The following is a 15,483-nucleotide window of genomic DNA, read 5'->3' as shown; positions in this document are numbered from 1 at the left end:
CCTTTATACAGACATTATACACATACTGGCCATTGAATTAGAAACCTTTATGCAGATATGCATAAACATTACTTACACGGTGTATATGAAAAATACTTGATCACGTGCATCACCATGTGTTCTAGGCAACTATTTAAGAATGTAGCGGTCAGTAACCATCAATAGTGGTGTTGATCATAATGGGAAAAATAAAGGATCTTTTGCAGTTTGATAAAGGACTTATTGTGGGCCGTCTAGCTGGAATCTCAATTTTGAAAATAGTGGAGTTGACTTCTTTCTCAAAAGGTTAGATATCCCAGGTGTTTAATCAATGGAAAAATAGCCCACATTGCTTGTCTAAGAGGTATAACTGTGGTCCTAAGATAGTCTGTCAGGAATGAGATCACCGTCATGTGAGAAGGCTTGCACGGACAAACAGAACATCCTGTGTGCAGAAATTCACTGAAGCATTTAATTAATGCTGTTCTCGACCCATATCCCATCAAACTATGCACAGGGAGTTGAAGAAGATCAGTATTGACAGTTGCTAAAGGAGATCCAACACGGTATTAAATAAAAGTTTGTAATTAAGTGGCCAGTAGTGTGTATGACCATGACACTTAATATACTGAACAGTTGATTCATCTGTTAAAAAATTAAAACAAAACTAACAAACATATAATGTAATATTCAGATACTATATAACCATCATTATTGGCCTGGTTGGCCAAGTGGTTAGTATATCCGTTCACCAACCAGTGGGTTACGGGTTCGAATTTCACTATGAGTATGGATGCTTGTGATTATTCTTTAGGTACAAGGTGAACTTCATCACATATAGCATATGAGGCCATTGTCCTGCTTACTAGAGGCCAGGAGTGGATTGAAAAAATTCCGAGTTTGGTCTCTAGAGCATGCTTTCCACGACTATGTAAAAATAAATAAAAACACAGAAAAGGGAGAAACAATAGTCCTCAGCCTACCTGTGGTACAAACAGTGGTGCAGCTGGGGGGGGGGGGCACCCCAGTACTATAATTCAAATTCTTAAAAATAAAACAATAAAGCAAACGCATGGCAAGGTGATTGCTTTATTGGTTTATTGCTTATACTGTGGTGGCTGCTTCTCAGCAGCGGGCACCTCACAGTCAGTACATATTTGCAAAAACATATTATTTTGTTTTTTTCTTCTTCTAATTTTGCGTATAACTAAGGCCATTGACAGAATTTTAGGGCCCCAGTAATAATAATATCTTTGTGGTTCCCTATTATATTAGGCTTTTTGCTTAACCCTTTTGATGCATTTATGCAGTGTATAACAATTAACAAACATGATTCCGTTTTTATCCTAAAAATGCTAAAATGCCTGATTCATCATTAATTTTTTCTAATCTGTTACACATTTATATCATTTGGTTCGTTATCGAAACCGTTGAAAAAATATTTATTATATTCTTTATGTATGGTTAGTCTAGAGCAGGGGAGGACAACCCTTGGCATGCCTGCCAAACATGGCATGCCAATGACTTTTTTCTAGCATGCAACCCAAGGCCCATCTTAAAAAATAATTAAATAAAAAAATACATTTCAAACATCTTCGCTGACTTGTATATTTTAACTTAATATAATACAATTTTATTAAGTGCAGCGATACCAAATAAAAATGCAATAAATAAGCAAACCCTAACAACTGTTTTAGTAATAATAAGTAATAAGAAACAAACATCCTATTTCCAAGCCATCTATCTCCGCGATATACTGATGTACAAGTTTCGGCCGGTTCAGTTGTTGCATCATTCGTCAGGCATCCAGACGTGCCGTGACTCCTTTGCTATCATTTGATATACCTTTTCATGTTTCATAAAGAACGTATCCATTTTCTAAGGTGTGTATGTATATGTGGATTTGGATTTATTAAATCGTAAGTCATTAAAATATCGATTGGAAGTATTTATTGTCAATTAATAGGTTTAACGTATTAGATATAAAAGCAAATTTCCTTTACATTGCCATAAACATACTGTATTTACTTGAATATAATTTGCACTTCCCCCCCCCCCCCCCAAAAAAAAAATTAAAGTAAAAATTGTGGTGCGAGATATATATGGGGATTTTCGGAAACTAAAGTTTTCAGTTTTTTTTTTGCAAAATCTGAGGGCAAGTTACATTCCAGTAAATATGGTAAGTTATTTTTAAAGCTATGTGAAATGTATTATCAATATTCAGGATTATGAAGTGTTATCTGCACGTGATTAGATTGCATGCATACCTTTCTCTTTCATTTGCATGTGTGTAGGTCAGCTTATAATTGCACTAATTTTTGGTTTGCTTAAACTTGGTTGGTATATGTAGAGAGTGATTATGATGAGATCGAGTGCAAATTATAATTTTTGTCAGTGTATATATCTCTGTCCACATTTTCACACCCCATAATCCGATTTTTATTAAAGTTACAAGCTGTAAGAATAAAGCAATTATTTAATTGCTTTCCTATTTATATATATATATATTTATTTGCTACCTGCTCTTTACAGATTGAGCAGAATGTCACAACCACCAGCAAAGAAACATAAACATTCAAATGAAAAGGATATTAGACAATTTAAAGAATACTGGACTGAAAAATGTGGCATTTTTCAGTCCAGATTAAGAAAGATAATAAAGCATTATGCATTTTATGTTCCGAATCAGTTGACTGTAAGACTTATTCTGTAAAGAGACATTTTGAAACTGTTCATAAGAAATTATGAACAGTTGCTCATGAACTGAGCAAGACAAAAAATTTGTACGATACTTTGATAAAATTTATTTCAGGTAGGCTTAGTTCCAACTTAGTTGCTGCTAGTTTTGAGGTTTCAAAAGATATTGCCCAAAGTTGAAAACCACTCAGTGATGGGGAGTATATTAGGGAAGCGTGGCTAGAATGTGCTCCATTCCTTTTGGACAATCTTTCAGAAAAGCTAAAAATTATTCAGCGCATTCAAGAATTGTCTGAGTAGAAAAACAATTAAGGATAGAATACTTCTTATTATTATTATTCCTGACACCTCCAAGGAGTCCGAAGACTCATCGCGGGCGGACACCTACAACTGTCTCAACTCATACTGTCTCACCCACTACACTGAACCTCTACTACTAATTGTCTCCATCAACGCCATCTACCGCACACCTCCACCACCACCACCACAACTGGTATTCTATGTCTGTAAATTGCGTGTGTTCTCAAGGGCCGATTTGTCTGTATGTGGGATGAAAAACCCAAGTTTCCGGGAGAAAAAATCCTGCTACCTCCGTATGAGATTGGCTAACTCACCTTCAATTGAAAATCGTCCAGATAAAGATTCCTCCCGCCGTGACGAGAATCGAACTTAGGCCTATTCCAATCGAAGGGTGCAATGTACCGTGTTCTTCCAATTGCGCTACGGAGGTGCTTTAAGTTGGAAAGGAATACAGCAGAGCAATATAATAATACTTAAGAATACAGCAGAGCAATTAACAAAAGATTTGGCTTCATGTAAGTACTTTTCTATTTGTGGTGATGAGAGCACACACATCAGCTAGGTTGGCAATCTTTGCTCAATTTTGTAGGGATGACTAAGTATGCAAACAGATGATTAACTTGAACTTACGTGGGGTTGAAATATGTAAAGCAGTTAGGAATGAATTATCTATTCGGCAAATTGATATTTCAAAAGTGGTATCCATCACAACAGATGGTGCGCCCAGCATGATTGGTAAGGAAGCAGAATTTGTAAATCTGTTTGCCATATATTTGGATATATGGCAAACCATACATACAAATTAGAAAAAATTATAGGTATTATTTCTGGGAAAATTCCCATGTTACTCCTCTTAAAAACTATTATTTTTACGGCTATTTTTCTTGCTTTCGTTTAGGAGTGCCCCTTTCTTAATGTTATTCGCTCTTTACTCAAGAATTCTTAGGGCATTACAAATGCATTATAGAGACAAATATATGCAGAATAATAGAGGAAGAAATTTCGCACATACCTTTTTTTGGATGTTGTTGGCTGTCTTCTTTCTGCGATGTGCATACTTCTGCTGTTAGGCTGTTAAAAGGAAGGTTTTTTTTTTGGGGGGAAATTAGAAAATCATTAGAATAATTATTATTATTACTATTATTACATGATACCTCCAAGGAGTCCAAGGATTCATCACAGGAGGGCACTCTACTCCATTACACACATTTCACTGTCTCTCAAACTACTTTCCACCTATTTTCCAAATATACATGACACCATTACTACCATCAACACCATCTTCTCCATCCCCCCTCCCCATCACCACCAACAACAGCATTTTTCGTCCGTAAATTGCACATGCTCTGATAGCTGATTTGCCTGTTCGCAGGTAAGAAAGGTTGAGCAGGGCATAAGGAGCAGATTCTTTTCATGGAGAGTGGTGCATGGAATCAATTGCTTGACATTATGGTGAATGCAAATACACTGAATGAGTATAAAGCATGGCGTAATGGACATTATTATTATTATTATTATTATTATTATTATTATTATTACCCAAGAACAAATGGAGTCAAAGACTCATCTAGGAGGTCCTTTTATCATACACACAGCTCATCATATTATGCTTTAAACACACTCAAATTCTCTGCAGACACCACACTCTCAAGCAAGGCATTCCAATCATTCACAACTCTACATGAAAAAAACCTGCTTCTCACTCCCCTAATCACACCCTCTTTATAGTTCCAGGGATGAGCTCTGGTTCTCCCCTGATCTCCCACTATTTTCTGTAGAACCACTCCAGCATTGATCCTAATTAGAAGAAATACACGTATAAACCACAGTGAAAATTATTTAATTGTAAATATTTCATCCTAAGTATCCTAGGACATCATCAGTACAGTATTTAAACAAAAATTAGGAATAACATACAGTTAGGGCACATGATTATAATAGAATCTCATGAAAACGTGCATAACGTGCTAAAGTAGTACAAAAAAAAAATAAATAAATAAAAAAATAAACGTTAATTATTTAACACAGTTTTGTATGATAATTTCCCATACTTTAGGAATAGTAAGAACGTCGTTGCGGTTTAGGTTTCGTCTATGTAGTAGGGCTTAAGAACTTTCTTTGTATAAATGTTCATGTTTAAATAAAGATCTATGTAAAAATTTAGCCTTTTCCCAATGGATCCTATGGTTTGGATTTTCAATTCCGTGTTGAGAGAGGCCACATTTCTGCGTTTTAAGAAGACGAATGTGGTCTTGATGTTCCGAGATGCGTTTCTGAACAGACCTACCTGTCTGTCCAAAGTAAGATAATTTGCATGAGCATGGAATCTCATAAACACCAGGTAACATCAAGGGTGAGAATCTTATTCCAACCTTTGCAAAACTGAAAGAAACCATCAAATCTCCAGGCGCCCATAAAATCTATCAAAAAGCAAGTCATTCCTTACTACTCAATCAGTTACGAGTGTCTAAGCATGAACTAGCAACAAACAATTTAAATATTACAGAACTAGAAACAGATTTGTCAAATACGTTAAATCAAGAATTGCTACAATTAATTATAACTGTCTCAAAGAATTCGGGAAAAAAAGCTTTTGATAAAAGCAATAGTGCTCTACATATTAAATATCTTAATCTATTAAATCGATCAAAAAAGATCACTAACAAATTACCAACGGAAAAATGGGTAGTCAATTTATCTAACCATCAACTAACAAAAGATGAATTAAATGTTCTAGCAAGAGGCCATAAATTTGCGATTTCACCAAAGTGTTTCCCATATTTAGACTTTTTATACATAATATAGAAAGAAACATCAAGCATCTCTCCAGTATTGAAGCCAACAAACTTCATTTCAAAGTAGCTAAAGTGATCTACAATGCCAAACCTTTAGAATTAAATATCCCACCGCCGGAATTGAAAGCTATTATTTCCTTAAAACGTAACAAAAATTTAATCATTACTAGAGCTGATAAAGGAAATACCACTGTGGTTCTTGATACCAATTCATATGACCGAAAAATTAATTTACTTCTTCGAGATCGTAATACTTACTCCAAATTGGATTTTGATCCTACGAATCGTCAACTCAGAAAATTAAATAAGCTACTTAATGAAACTTCCTCCTTAGATGAAGAAACAATCAAAAAACTTAAGACATACCATGCAAGACCTCCTAGAATTTATGGCTTACCTAAGCTACACAAAACTAATGTTCCACTTAGACCTGTCGTAGACTGTATCGGCTGTCCAACGTACAAGTTATCAAGATTCTTATCTAACCTTCTCCGCCCTCACATAGGCCACTCAGTCTCTTCAATCAAAAATTCTACTGAGTTTCACACAAAAATTAAAGACATTCAACTATCAAAAACTGACTTGTTAATCAGCTTCGACATTGTCTCCCTCTTCACTAACATTCCCCATAAAGAAACAATAGAATTACTAACTCAAAAATTTCCGTCTGATGTAGTTGAATTGTTCAAGTTTGTTATTGCATCAGGTTACTTCACCTGGAAAGGTCAAATTTACAAGCAAGAGGAACAGCAATGGGATCTCCTTTATCACCAAACCTAGCAAATTTGTTTCTAGAACACCTTGAGGAAAAAATATTCACTTTTGAACCCAAACCAAATATTTGGCTAAGATATGTCAATGACGTATTTGCAGTATGGAATCATCCCGAACCTGAATTACAACTGTTTCTAGATAAAATTAACCTTCTTCATCATCGCATCAACTTTACGTTAGAAAAAGAATCTCCACAGGGTATCTCTTTTTTGGATTTACACATCAAAAGAAAAGAAGACGGTTCCATCGCCACTTCAGTCTTTCGCGAGCCTACATTCTCAGGTCGCTACATTCACAATTCTTCTGCTCATCATCCATCTCAGAAATCTGGCATTATTAAATCACTAGTTTCCAGAGCACACAAATTCTGCTCCTCTGAAGAATCTTTAAACCAGGAATTAGAAGTTATCAAAATACAGCCATCCTAAATGGATATAATCCCAAAACAACTCAAAAAATCATCAGTCACTTCTGCATACATCAAACCAGACAGGAAGAAGTGCATAGGATTCCCATACCTTACATTAAAGGCATCTCAGAACGTCTTTCTAAAATTATGAAGAAATACAATTTTGCCACTACTTACAAACTTATCAACCAAATTTACAACTTATTACCTTCTCCTAAGGACAAATTCTCACCCTTGATGTTACCTGGTGTTTATGAGATTCCATGCTCATGCAAATTATCTTACTTTGGACAGACAGGTAGGTCTGTTCAGAAACACATCTTGGAACATCAAGACCACATTCGTCTTCTTAAACCGCAGAAATCTGGCCTCTCTCAACACGGAATTGAAAATCCAAACCATAGGATCCATTGGGAAAAGGCTAAACTTTTACATAGATCTTTATTTAAACATGAACGTTTATACAAAGAAAGTTCTGAAGCCCTATTACATAGACGAAACCTAAACCGCAACGATGTTCTTACTATTCCTAAAGTATGGGAAATTATCATACAAAACTGTGTTAAATAATTAACGTTTTTTTTTTTTTTTTTTTTTGTACTACTTTAGCACGTTATGCATGTTTTCATGAGATTCTATTGTAATCATGCGCCCTAACTGTATGTTATTCCTAATTTTTGTTTAAATACTGTACTGATGATGTCCTAAGATACTTAGGATGAAATATTTACAATTAAATAATTTTCACTGTGGTTTATACGTGTGTTTCTTCTAATTATGAACGCACCACAGGTTCCGTTATTTAAAAAGCATTGATCCTATTACAACCCCTTAATAACTTGTAAGTCTCTATCATATCTCCCCTCTACCTCCTGTCCACCAGACTCTGCAAGTTGCATCTTCTCAATCTTTCCTCATACTAGACATTCCAGAGGTTAGAAACTACCTTAGTCAGTCGCCTCTAGACCCTTTCCAACATCTCTTCGTCCTTCTGAAAACCAGGTGACCAAATCTGGGCACAATAGTCCATGTGTGGCCTAATCAAAGCCTTATGCAGCGGAACAAGAATCTCCCTACTTCTACACATCAGTGTCCTCCACATCATTCTCAGAAGCCTTTGTGTTGTCTTCACAATTTTGGCGATGTGTCCCCTAAATTTTAGATCTATATCCACTATCACCCACAGATCTCTCATTTCCTCTACCTCCAACAATATATTCTCACCAAGCATAAATTCTGCATCCCAACTTTGTTTTCCAAATTTTAAAACCTTACATTTTGCAACATTGAACTCACATCCCCATTTGCTTGCCCAATCACTCAATTTATTCAAATCTTCTTGCAAGGCCACAACATCTTCACTACTCTTTATGATTCGTCCCAACTTTGCATCATCTGCAAACAACTGAATATCTGCATCCAAATCTTCTCCAATATCATAAATATACAAGTTAAACAGCAATGGCCCTAAAACAGACCCCTGAGGCACACCACTAGTAACTTTCCTGGATATCCCCCCCCGCCCCCTCAAACACAACTTGTTGATACTTATCAGATAGCCAGTCTCCAAACCAATACACCAATCTAATATTGAACCCCCATCCGCTCTAATTTGACTATCAACTTATCATGCAGTAATCTATCAAAAGCCTTTGCAAAATCTAAGTATATTACTGTGTATCCTTCTCCTCTGTCCATGGAAGCAGTCATCTTATTGTAATAAGTAAGTAGATTACTAAAACATGACCTCCCTTCAGCAAATCCATGCTATCCATCAAAGATAATACCATTGTTGTCAACCCAATTCTGGATCTTAGTTCTCAAAAGCTTCTCCAACAACTTAACTACAACACATGACACACACACAGATAGGCCTATAGTTTGATGCTTGAGTTTGATCACCTCCTTTATGAAGTGGCACAAGCTTATCTTGCTCTCCTTCCACTCCTTAGGAACTTGACCCAGTGCAAGACTCATATTAAAAAATATGCCAAGGCTGGCTTCAAATCCCTGGCTCATTCCTTCAGAATACGTGGTGATATATTATTAAGTCCCACAGCCTTATTTACATCTAGTTTGCTGAACTCCCCATACACCTCTTGCTCACTTACAGTCAGTCTCTCTCCCCCATCACCAACTGTGCTCAATCTCTCCATGAAGTCACATTCACAAGCTTGAAAGACCATTATGAACTGCTCATTAAGTATCTCTGCCACACCTTCTGCAACAGCCATCTTTATATCTTTTTCTCCAATCAGTGTCATCCTTCCATATCATTCTTTCTTTTGCTGGCTACATATCAAAAGAACTCCCTGGGATTCTTTTTGGCTTCATGAGCTAACTGCTGTTCATACCTCTCTTTAGCTACCCTCACCAACCAAGACACCTGCTTTGCCTGTAGGTGTGACTCCATTCACACCTACCTTATTTAATTTTCTCACCCTTGGAATACATTGCATCTACTAGATAGTTTTTGAAAAAAACCCCAAGCCACATTAATCTCTTTTCCAGCTAACTCCTCATTCCATGCTACATCTGCAAGCTGTATCCTGGGCTCTTCATAATCCCGTCCCCCTTATAATTCCCCACATATACCCTTTTCTTACAGAGGTCCTCACACTGCTGGCAACTACCCAGGTAATCACCTCATGGTCACTCTCACCAATTGGTGGGTGATCTGACACTTCATTTATAATTACATTCTCTGATGAGATGACCAAATCCAAGACCCTCAATCCTCGTTTGCCCTCTGTTACATACTGCCTGAGGTAGTTATTCCTCAAAAACTCAAGAAACTCATTTTCTTTACTTCCAGTTGCTATCTCATCATTCCAGTCTATATTGCCATAATTAAAATCACCCATAATGGTGAGTAAGATAAGAGTAAGCACATACTCTTATCCGTATGGATTTCAGTTCAAAACATGAACTAGTAATCACTAACTCCATAATCCAACATAAATATGTAGACAAATTCCCATAGAATGAAGAAACAAGAAATATGAAGTCTCGCTGACTATGTTATTATTATTATTATTGTATGGGCACCTCATTGGAATCGGAAGACTCATCACGGAAGAGCCAAACTGTCAGCGCAATCTAGCATATCTCTCCTTCAAACCATTCACAGACAAAGCACTCACAACTCCAAATATACATTCTGCTCATTCACAACTCTGCAAGCAAAAAATCTAGTCCTCACTGCACTAATAACCACAATTTTATTCAACTTCCATGGATGACTCCTTGTTCTGGTCGCTGTAGCCAACTTCTGAAACATTTCCCGTGCATCAGTCTTGTAAAATCCTTTAAGTAACTTAAATATTTATTATTATTATTATTACACCCTCCATGGAGTCAGCAAACATATCATGGTAGGTTCATTCAACTGACAACATATTTATCATATAGATAAATATGTTGTCAGTTGGCTTACCGGAACACATTCTGGTAATACATTCTATTCACCTGACAATTCTCCGTGTAAAAAATCTATTCCTCACACTCCCTCTTCAAACCTCTTGTACATAACTTCCGGGGATGACATCTGGTTCTTCCCCTCTCACCTTCTACTTTCTTCTTTTTAATTCCCTCTGGATGAATCTGATAAAATCCTCTCTTTAACTTAAAGGTCTCTATCATATCACCTCTTTTCCTCTATCCACCAAACTCTGTAATCCACATTGCTTCAACCTCTCTCCATAACTAAAATTTCAAAGTCCTGACACTGTCTAAGTCACTTGCTTCTGAACCCTCTCCAATGTCTCCACATCATATTAAAAATGAGGGGACCAGATTTGAGCACAATAGTCCAAGTGTGGTGTGACGAGTGCCTTGTACAGTGGCACAATCACTTCCTTATGTCTACTTTTGAGTACTTCTTGTCATACAGCACAATGATTTGCAGCCTTTGCAACACTAGCAATATGCCCTCTAAACTTCAACCTACTGTCAACCATCACTCCCAAATCTCTAATCTCATCTGCTTCCTGCAGTATGGCACCATCACCACATAGCCTTATATTGCTTATATAAATATAGCCTTATATTTCTTCACTCCAAATTGCAACATCTTGCACTTATTGATATTAAACCTACACCTCCACTCCTTTGTTCAAGTAAAAAAGTCCATTCAAATCTTCCTGAAGGGAATTAACATCAGTAGTGCTACTTATAATTCTTCCCAACTTTGCATCATTAGCAAACAACTGAAGATCCCCAGTCAGTCTGCATGATATATTGTTTACAAACAAGTTAAACAGCAGGGGCCCAAGAACAGAACCCTAGGGCATGCCACTGGTTACCTCCTTTTTTGAGACTCAGCTCCATCATATACAACCTGTTGGCATTGTTCAGAGATCCAATCTCTGATCCATCTAGCCAATATATTATCTGTTCCCATCCTCTGCGGCTTGTACACCAACTTATCATGTGGTAATCTAAGAAATGCTTTTGCAAAGTCCAAGAATATCTTTATACGATTCTCCCTTATCTAACACACTTGTTTCCTTATCATAAAATGCAAGTAAATTACTAAAACAGGACCTACCTTTTACAAATCCATGCTGACCATCATAAAGAATGCTGTGTCTATCAACCAATCCTGTATTATATTCATTACCAATCTCTCCAACAGCTTGACCACAACTGCAGTTATAAAGCCTGGTCTGTAGTTGGAGACTTCTTTCCACTCCTTAGGAACCCTATCCACTGCAAGATTTTTCATTAAATAACCAGGCCAACTGTGGTGCACATTTCTTATGAATACGTGATGATATGTCATCCATTCCCACAGCCTTATTAAAATCTAACCCAACCAATATCTGATACACCTCTGATTCTTTCACTTCCAATTCTCCTAATACCTTCCTCTCTTCTATATATTGCACAGCATCATTTACACCAATATGATTGGTGCTTGGAAGGATAAAAGAGAATAGTGTGACAGGAAGGATAGTCAGTGTGTTACCTAGGTATGACTGTGGTGAAATGAGGTGGAGAGCAAGGATTATGAATGATATGCTGGCTAAATTTTTGAGGAGATGGGAGTACAGTTTGTTAATGTGTGGAATGAGTTTGAGGGACAAAGTGAGCTGTATGGGAGCGATGGACTGCATTTGAGTGGTTATGGTGTGAGTAGTCGCTTGGAGAGACTGCTGCTGGTAGGTAGAGAAGTGAATAGAGAGAATGAATCAGATTGAGAGAGGAGTGATGTGGAAGAGCAAGAGAAATTGAAGACATGGATATGAATGGGGAAGTGAGTGGTATGAGTATAGAAAATGAGAGAATGGGTGTGCAAGAGGAGCAGGGAAACAGGGAGGCTCAGGGTGGACAAGGGTACACAGCATGAGAAAGGTGGATGCTCCAAGAGAAGGTGAGAGCATGTGCAGGCAGGAAAGGAATGGGATGACCAGGGATCAAGAGGAAACAGTTGGAATTGAAAAGGTTTCTAAAATGAAGATGCAGAAAGGGAAATGGCCCCAGTCTAGCATGGAGAGATCCAATCGAGTGAGCGTATCAGTGGAACTAGCTGTAGATCCAGAAATAAGCTGTTGTGTTTGTATACAAATGCTAGATGTATAAGAAACAAAGCAGATGAAATGGTTGCACTAATTGCGTCTGTTCACCCAAAGATTGTCAGAATAAGTGAGACATGGTTGGAAGAGGATGACATCCTGACTGGAATAGAGATGGAAGGGTATGATGTGTTTAGTGAGGATAGAAGGGGTAAAAAGGGAGGGGGGATTGCTATTGATGATAGAGAAAGAGTTATGTCCATACAAAGTAGAGATGCAAGACGGAAATAGTGCCAGTTGTTTTGAAGCAGTATGGTGTGAGAGAGAGGTGAATGGAATCAAATACTTGGTGGGATGTTGTTATAGACCAGGTAATGTGGATGGTGGTGATAGTGAAATGTATAGTCAAATTAGCCAAGCAAATAAGAAAAGGGTGATCATTACGGGCGATTTTAATTATGGCAATATAGACTGGAATGATGAGATAGCAACTGAAAGTAAAAAAAATTAGTTTCTTGAGTTTTTGAGGAATAACGACAGTATGTAACAAAGGGCACACGAGGATTAAGGGTCTTGGATTTGGTCATCTCATCAGAGGATGTAATTATAAATCGTCCACCAATTGGTGAGAGTGACCATGAGGTGATTACCTGGGTGGTTGCCAGCAGTGTAAGGACCCCTTGTGAGAGACAGGTATATGTGGAACTAAAAGGGGGGTGATGTTGAAGAGCTCAGGAGACAGCTTGCGGGTGTAGCGTGGAATGAGGAATTAGCTGGAAAAGAGATCAATGCAGCTTGGGGGATTTTTAAAAACTATCTAGTAGATGCAATGTCTAAATGTATTCCAGGGTGAGAAGGTTAAATAAGGTAGGTATGAGATGGATGAATAAAGAGAGTAAGCATACAATACAGTGAAAAAGGGCATTGTGGAGGCAGCATAAGAGGAGTGAAAATAACCAATTTCATGAGGTCTACAAAGACCAGACAAGGAGGGTGACTTGTTTGGTGAGAGTAGCCAAAGAGAGGTATGAACAGCAGTTAGCTAATGTAGCCAAAAAGAATCCCAGGGAGTTCTTTCGATATGCAGCCAAAAAAGAAAGAATGATTATGGAAGGATGACATTGACTGGAGAAAATGGTATAAAGACAGCAGTTGCAGAATGTTTGGTAGAGATACTTAATGAACATAAAGATCTTTCAATCTTGTGAATGTGACTTCATGGAGAGATTGAGAGCAGTTGATGATGGGGAGGAGAGACTGACTGTAGGTGAGCAAGAGGTGTTTGGGGAGTTGAGTAAACTAGATGTAAATAAGGCTGTGGGACTTGATAATATATCACCGTGTATTCTGAAGGAATGTGCCAGGGAGGTGACACCTGCCTTGACATATTTTTTTAATACGAGTCTTGCACTTGTTCAAGTTCCTAAGGAGTGGAAAGAGGGCAAGATTGTGCCACTTCATAAAGGAGGTGATCGAACTCAAGCATCAAACTATAGGCCTATCTGTGTGTCAGGTGTTGTGGTTAAGTTGTTGGAGAAGCTTGTGAGAACTAGGATCCAGAGTTGGGTTGACAACAGTGGTATAATCTTTGATGGACAGCATGGATTTGCTAAAGGGAGGTCATGTTTTAGTAATCTACTTACTTATTACAGTAAAGTGACTACTTCCTTGGACAGAGGAGAAGGATACACAGTAATACACTTGGATTTCGCAAAGGCTTTTGATAGAGTACCCATGATAAGTTGACAGTCAAACTAGAGCAGATGCGTTTGGATATTAGATTAGTGCATTGGTTTGGAGACTGGCTATCTGATAGGTATCAACAAGTTGTGTATGGGGGTGTGATATCCAGGAAAAGGAAAGTCACTAGTGGAGTGCCTCAGGGGTCTCTTTAAGGGCCATTACTGTTTAACTTGTATATTAATGATATTGGAGAAGATTTGGATGGAGATATTCAGTTCTTTGCAGATGATGCAAAGTTGGGACGAACCATAAAGAGTAGTGAAGATGTTGTGGCCTTGCAAGAAGATTTGAATAAATTGAGTGATTGGGCAAGCAAATGGGGATGTGAGTTCAATGTTGCAAAATGTAAGGTTTTAAAATTTGGAAAACAAAGATGGGATGCAGAATTTATGCTTGGTGAGAATATATTGTTGGAGGTAGCGGAAATGAGAGATCTGTGGGTGATAGTGGATAATGATCTAAAATTTAGGGGACACATCGCCAAAATTGTGAAGACAACTCAAAGGCTTCTGAGAATGATGTGGAGGACACTGATGTGTAGAAGTAGGGAGATTCTTGTTTCACTGCATAAGGCTTTGATTAGGCCACACATGGACTATTGTGCCCAGATTTGGTCACTGGGTTTTCAGAAGGATGAAGAGATGTTGGAAAGGGTCCAAAGGCGACTGACTAAGGTAGTTTCTGACCTCTGGAATGTTGAGTATGAGGAAAGATTGAGAAGATGTAATTTGCAGAGTCTGGTGGACAGGAGGAAGAGGGGAGATATGATAGAGAGAGACCTACAAGTTGGTAAGGGGTTGTTTAGAGATCAATGGTGGAGAAGTTCTACAGAAAATAGTGGGAGATCAGGGGAGAACTAGAGGTCATCCCTGGAAAATGTATAAAGAGGGTGTGAGTAGGGGAGTGAGAGGCAGGTTATTTTCATGCAAAGTTTTGAATGATTGGAATGCCTTGCCTGAGAGTGTGGTGTCTGCAAGGAGTTTGAGTGTGTTTAAGACACAGTATGATGAGATGTGTGTGTGTGTGTGTGTGTGTGTGTGTGTGTGTGTGTGTGTGTGTGTGTGTGTGTGTGTGTGTGTGTGTGTGTGTGTGTGTGTGTGATAAAAGGACCTCCCAGATGAGTGTTTGACTCCATGAGATCTTGGGGTAATAATAATAATAAGAAGAAGAAGAAGAAGAATAACGATTACTGGCCTGGTTCGCCGAGTGGTTAGCGTATCTGCTCTCCAGCCAGAAGGCTGCAGGTTCGAATCCCGCTATGGGCATGGAT

At 37.9% G+C, this 15,483-nt stretch overlaps 1 protein-coding gene across 3 annotated transcripts in view; it reads right to left on the bottom strand.

The window, feature by feature from the left end:
* The window catches only part of LOC150101271 (myelin protein CNP-like), a 279,632-nt gene that overhangs the window by 169,825 nt on the left and 94,324 nt on the right, over positions 1–15,483 (bottom strand). The window lies entirely within an intron of this gene.

Source organism: Typopeltis vanoorti, chromosome 11 (genome assembly GCF_054136105.1).
Source record: "Typopeltis vanoorti isolate ZY-2024b chromosome 11, IOZ_Tvanoo_1.0, whole genome shotgun sequence".
NCBI lineage: Eukaryota > Metazoa > Arthropoda > Arachnida > Uropygi > Thelyphonidae > Typopeltis > Typopeltis vanoorti.
The sequence above is the reverse complement of the archived record's forward strand: the minus strand, read 5'-3'. Positions and strand labels throughout refer to the sequence as shown.